A 7,029-nucleotide genomic window follows, 5' to 3' on the forward strand; every position below is an offset into this window, starting at 1 on the left:
ACCAGTTTGTATCATGCATCTGACGAAGAGAACTTGATTCTCGAAAGCTTATGCTGCAATAAAATTGGTTAGTCTTAAAGGTGCTACTGGACTCTTTTTGATTTTGCTACTACAGACTAACACGGCTAACTCCTCTGAATCTTGCTTCATGTTTGCTTTTTTTCTTTTTCAATATACCTTTGCATTCTGCTGTTGCCTGTTGGTTTCATGTTTCCTTGTGCTTTGTTCCCACAATGAGGAAGCAGACAGGCAGAATGATTGGCTGAACACACACACACCCTGACCAAACTGACCTCTGTTTTTCTCAAGAGTTTTCCTTTTGTTGTGGGGGTGGGCAGGATTGTTTTTGAAAGTGCAGAGATCGTACACATTTGGCATTTGTCACAGGAAAAGAGAGAGCCCTAAAAGACTATGGAAGCAATCCTAAACAGGTCTACTCAGACATAAGTCCTGTGTTATTCAATAGTGCTTAGTTCTATGGAATAGATCCAAAGGAGTTAGCCATGTTCGTCTGTAGTTGCAAAATAGTAAAGTATCCAGTAACACCGTTAAGACTAACCAATTTTATTGTAGCACTAGCAATAAAGACTGTTGTGGGAAAAAATACAACGGGCTTTAGAAAGGGGAGGGTGCGCAGGTGGGCATTCCATCACTGACCCCAGCTGGATGAAGGCAGGGGGTCACATGGCCACCTCCCCTGCACCTGATCCTGGCTGCCTGAAGGGGGGCATTGCCACCTGCTCTGCCTGATCCTAGCTGGGTGATGCTGTGCACCTGATCCTGGCCTCGATGAAGGCAGGGGCAGGCATTGCCACCTGCTCCACTCTGGATCCCAGCTGGGTGGAGAGGGGCAGGCATTGCTGCCTGCTCCACACGTGATTTCGGCCTGGGCTTCCCACCACAGCACGCTCTCTGGAGGTCTGGCTGACTCATCTGGGTTTCCCTCCATAGCAGCTCCCTCTGGAGGTGCATCAGGGTAGGAAGTGAGTTGTCTTGAATACACTTAGCCTTTTTTATAGTACGATAAGCTTTCAAGAATCACAGTTCTCTTCATCTATGCTTCTGATTAAGAGAACTGTGGTTCTCGAAAGCTTATGCTACAATAAAGTTGGTTAGTCTTAAAGGTGCTACTGGATTCTCTACTATTTTTAGTTCTAGGGAAGTGTCTTTTGAATTGCAGCTTGTGTTTGAAATCTCCCTTCCATACATTTTCCAAGCTGATAGGAGGGGAGGGTCTCCCCTTGCAAAGAACTGATTGGCAGGAAGGGAGATAATGCCATTTCTTGGGTAGCTACAGGGTGGGGGGTTGGGAGATCTACTCATGTGCATTGGTACCATTCCCCCTTCCCATCAACAGATTTAATTCATAACACAAGGTGTCTGGTGGGAGTTTTGAAAGTGGAGTGGCTACTTTTTAAAAACGTGCATAGGAAGGGAGAGTTGTGCCTTCCAATCAGTTGGTACTTAATGAAGCTAAAGGCATGTTTTTAAACTAAATTCCTATTTCATGTGGTTTGCTTGGAAACTTTAACAGTAAACCCGGAAATGTGTACTGGCTGGCTGGCTAGGGCGAGAACAGTGTTCTTCAACATGGTTGCAACCAGCACCATAAACAACAAAAACTCTGCCTTTATTTCTGAATTGATACAGCAAAGCTTTCAGCATGCAGCCTTAACTGGGATTCTGTTGTGCCAGAACCCAACTTTAACGAGATGGTGTTTGAGGAACGTTAGGATGCTGGAGAGCTGTCTATCAATTTCAAAGCAGACCAAAATGCACTTTTCTAAGGTTCTTGTCCCTGAGAAGCTAACCAGGAGGACAGCACAAGATGTCTTGCATCTCTCTTCTACAGAACATTATCCATGTCAACTTGGAAACTGGAAACATGTAAAATGCTGGATAAGATTGTCTGTGACCCTACAGATGTTCCTACTTTAGAACTGGTTCTGGTATTCAAGAGGACGGCTATTCCTGGCCATGTTTCAGAAATTTCTTCCCTAGGGCTTGCTTTACAGCTGGCAGCAAACACATACTGATCCTGAGTCCTGGCTTTCGGTTAGTTAAGAAAAAAAAAGTATTCTTTGATTGGGACTGTTGATGAAGGATATTAGGAACATCGCCTTTAAGAAAAACCCCACTGTGTTAGACACCTGAGTCTACAGCCCTTAGAAATATGAATCTTGATACCTCAATTTTTTAGATGACTTTGGCTAGCCCTTTTGGCACAGCAGCCATAAATCCCTATTGGTTGGCAAAAATCCCTATTGGTTGGCAGCTAGCTGGTTAATATAAAATAATAACACAAGGTCTCTGTCCCCTTTGGATCTGATTGTTGCTATTCAAGAAAACAAGCTGCTGCCCTGCAAGGCAAGCCCAGTGCCTCCCTGCTGCTGGAAGGTATGAACCGAACACACAGTTTTTGGTGGGAGGGACACATTACAATTTAGTTTCCTGGATTTGGTCCACCATTGCAGAAGCTGCTTTAAAGAGAAGAACCAATGAGTTCTGAGCATATTTTTGGCTCTCCAGCCCCTACTAACCACTACACCTAAGAACATAAGGAAAGCCGTGCTGAATCAGACCAGTGGTTCAGCTAGTCCAGCATCCTGTCTCATGCAGTGGCTAACCAGTTACCTTTGAGGGTCAACAACAGGGCATAGAAGTTGAAACCTTCCCCTGAAGTTATTTTCTGGCACTGGTATTAAGAGACTAACTGCTGCTGAATATACAGTACAGCTTCACCACCGTGGTTCCATAAGTTCAGCCATCGTGCTCAGCCATCATGCTAACACTTATGTCACTGGGCAAAACACATCGCCTAAAAACTCCATTGAATGCACACCATCACAAGAAGGAAAACACATGCTCTAATTGTCCTGTTAGTAGGAATGGCTCCTGTTTCCTGATATCTGTTCTTGGTAAATCATTGGGTAATGTAGTTTCTGTGTTTGCTTTTTTGGAGATATCTTGTTTAGTGTGAGTTGCTAGCATGGCTATTCTTTAAGGATCTTTGCAGAGTCTATAGAAGTTAAATCTCAGGGTAAGGACCAGATACAGGTAGGCACTAGGGATGTGCATTTTGAAAATTACTGTTTCATTTTCAAAACCGTGGCTGTTGAGTGAAATGTTTACACTAATTAGCTTGTTTTCCAGTGAGATACTACCAGGTTGAACTCAAAAGTTGTTAGTTTTCTTATGTGCTCATAATTTTTGTGGCCATTCTTTCCATGGGGAAGGCGAGGGGGATGACTGGAAGCTCTGGGGCAGCTGTTGTTGTACTCAGTGGGGAAAAAATCACACAGAATACAGCCCTTCCTCTGCACCAGTGACTCTCTAAGTTTCCAGCATATGCAAAAAAGAGAGTCAGTGCTCGTGATACCTGAACTAGTTGAGTGGTGGTGGCACAGGCTCATTCTTTCATTGACTTCTATGGTGGGAACCTGTAAGCAAACTGTTAGGGGCAGGCTTGTGCTAGCCAGCAACATTTGGAAAAGAACTCCTGCTTCATGTTTACTTTCCATGTGTGATGCTTGTATGTGATGAGGCTCAATATCCAATTACATTTTATGCTCAATGTTCTGCATCAAACAATTGATTGGCTGGCAAAGCTCTGTGCTCATTGATCCAGTTGGAAGAAAGAAATGCTGCTAGTGGCCCAGAAAATCAGAACAGAAAAAAATGGTGCGCCATGCCTTCCATACCACCTTTGGCCGTGGTGATTGGCTGGCACAGATCCTGTGCTGAATTCTCAAATTATAAAGAATAAGTGCAGTCAGTTGCCTGGGGAAAAATTAAAAACAAAACAAATGGTGATTACCAAGAAGCACCTGCTCACTGTTGTGAGATGGCACAGTTGAAAGCATTTGAAATGGAAAAATATCAAGGAATTAGTGGCAGAGCCCATTGTGAAAGAACACAACAGGCTCTGGCAGTGGGGGCTAGCCAGGTCACCACTGGCCGCAGCAAGTCAGGCTGCCATGGGCAGCAGCAGGCTACTGGGTCAGGCCATGGATCAACTGGACAGGGAGAAAGCCTTCTCCCCACCCAGCTGAGCAGTGGGCGGGCCAGCACTGTGCCACCCACCTCCCCCATGGATCAGCTGAGCAGAGGAAAAGACTTCTACCTGCCCAGCTGACTGGTGGGTGGGCCGGTGCTCCACCACCATCCCCCCTCGCTCATGGATCAGCTGGGCAGGGAGAAAGTCTTCTCCCTACCCAACTGAGCAGTGGGTGGGTGGGCTCCAACCCATTGCTCGTGGATCAGCTGTGCAGGGCATCGCCACCTTCTCCCTGCCCAGCTGAGAAGCCCTGAGGCAGCAGGAAGGCCCGCCACCATGGTGCCAGGCCTTCCCACAGCTGCATATTGGGGAGGCAAACCAGTTTGCCCCACTCACTTCTTATCTCTGTGTTCTGTGCATGTACAGGGATAAGAAGGGAGTCAGCAGCCTGGTTTGCCTTTTAGGTCTTAGGATGTTTGGGGAAAGAATTCCTGTGACTAGCAAGCAGTCCAGACCAGTGTCTCCATTCAGAAAATACAGAAGTAAAGCTCAAAAACATTTTTGGGTGATTTTTTGGCTCAAGAATTTTATTATGCACACCCCTTGTAGGGACCAGATACATCATCTCTAATTTCAATACCAGCCAATGAACACTAAAGCACTATACAGAGCATAAATGGCCGACATGCACAACTCAGTTGTTGATGTATATTTTTAACTGTGGACTTTACTTTATAACCAGTGTCACCTCTGCTCCCAATTGCATATGCTGCCTAGTGCTGGTGGAGAAGGATGTGTGGATGGTGTAGAAAGCATCAGCATTCCTTGTGGCCATCACAGTGGCACTCCTAGCTGTACCCACCATATAGCAGCATTAGGGAAAGGACATGCATGCAGTGTATGCAGCTGTGGCTGCAGGTAGTGAGAGAGCTTGTGAGGAGAATGATGTGGAAGCATTTGGAGGCATGTGGGTGGGTAATAAAAATGGCCTCATACTAGCCCAAGGGGGCTGGCCACCCTCTGCCCAGAGTCCCCTAAAAACAGCAACAACCTATAAGAGCCAGCATTTCACTGGCAGCAACCCCAATGCTTCCTTGGCAACTTATTTGTTATTTCTTTAAAAAAAAAAATTCAGTTGACACCATATGTAGTTTGAGCTTAAAAACAATAAAGAATTATCTTTTACTAGGAAAACATAAGACAGAATTACACAGAGAAAGAAATACTGATGTAGCTAACAGACTACATGTTCTCAAGTCGATAGGCAGAGGGACAACTGCTGTTTTCAAACAGAAAAGAATGTTCAGGAAAATGCAAATGATCAACATTTAAAACAGCCAAGAAACAGATCAAATACTCCCTCATTATATTACCTCAACCCGCAGCTTTCTCAAGCAATCTTGTGTCTGTTTCTACTTAGATAACTTCTTTTTTGTTAACAATAATGGTTTAACTCTATAATAACTGGAATATTCTTACTTTCTAACCTCCAACACTGGGCTTTGCTGTTTGCACAGAAGAGGGGCAGTTCTGTGAGGATTCTGACTTCTTTCTGTGGGATTGTGTGACTGAAAGGTCCAAGGCTGATACTGCTCAGTTTCCAGGATCTGGTGAGATCAGATTTGCATGAATGCTAGGGCCGATTTAAATGTGACTGTGATAGACATGAAAAACTTATCTATTTGATAATGTATGTACTCCACACCTTATTTCAAGTGGATACACCAGCACTAAATGTGTAAGGTTAGCATGCAGAAATCCATAGCCTAGGCAGGCAATGCATTGAAATGCCAACATGGTACACAAGCAGCATTGTATACACTGTGGCCCAGTTTAAGCAAGACACTGGGCATGCACAGAAGTAGGCTAGACTTTTGGGGAGGGTTGCTGTCAAGTTGCAGCTGACTTACGGCAATCCCACAGAAGGCAAGAGACATTCAGAGGTGGTTTGCCATTGCCTGCCTCTGTGGCATGAACCTGGGCTTCCTTGGTGGTCTCCCAACCAAGTACTAAGCAGGGCTGACCCTGTTTAGCCTTTTGATGAGGTCAGGCTGTCAGTCCCTGGCAGGTAGATCCCTCAAGCCCCTCTGTAGTGAACACACGTTGGTTCCATAAGAAGTAGCTTTATTAGAATCCATACGGTTCAGGTCTGCACTCTATCACGGAGTTTGACAGAAGTGGCAATTCAAATCAGGCAATCTCTGTTACACTTCATTTTTCCATGCTTCAAACAATACTTAGAGATTTGGCGTGCAAGCTTGCACAAGTTCTGTGAGAATCAACTTAGTTATGACTATGAATCAGATAGACAACAACTTATTCCCAGCATCTGGGGAGAGTAGCTGAAACTGGCATTTAGATACTTCAAGGTAACAGCCGAGACTCGCATATTTCTCTAAGATAAGGGAGAGGCCCTTGCTTGGGACCTCCGTAACATCTGCACTACAGTTATGCAGGAAGAGAGAGACAGAGTGCATATTAATACACATTAACACAGTAGCATGGCTTTAGCATAATGGCAGCAGTAGTAAACAATAAATGTCAGCAACACAATCATGGCATGTATGTAGACAGACAGACATGACACAGGCTAGCCTGGGCTACTATTAACTTTAGGTCTAATTTACTTGTGCTGTGTTCTCAGCATTTAACCTTTTACTTGTAGTGGGTTAAGAGAAAACAATTGTGTAGAAAAGTTTAGTTTTTAGTTTTATCAATAAAAATATTACACATACATGCACACACACATACATACATACACTCTGCATATTTCTAGCTCTTGTGTGCATGTGGCACATTGGAATCATAGACTCAAAGGGTTGGAAGGTACCTCCAGGGTCATCTAGTCCAATCCCCTGCACAATACAGGAACTTCACAACTACACCCCCCCAACTGCCCCAGTGACACCTGCTCCATGCCCAGAAGATTGCAAAACACCTCTAGGATCCCTAGCCAAACTGGCCTGTGGAAAATTGCTACCTGACCCCAAGGTGGTGATTGACATTACCCTGGGCATGTAAGAAGGGCCATA

At 44.7% G+C, this 7,029-nt stretch overlaps 1 pseudogene; it reads left to right on the forward strand.

Annotated features, from left to right (window-relative positions):
* Window positions 1–1,590: 1,590 nt before the first annotated feature.
* LOC129343430 (DNA damage-inducible transcript 4-like protein) lies at window positions 1,591–2,111 on the forward strand (annotated as a pseudogene).
* Window positions 2,112–7,029: the final 4,918 nt, after the last annotated feature.

The sequence above is a fragment of the Eublepharis macularius genome, chromosome 15, assembly GCF_028583425.1.
Source record: "Eublepharis macularius isolate TG4126 chromosome 15, MPM_Emac_v1.0, whole genome shotgun sequence".
Classification (NCBI taxonomy): Eukaryota; Metazoa; Chordata; class Lepidosauria; order Squamata; family Eublepharidae; genus Eublepharis; species Eublepharis macularius.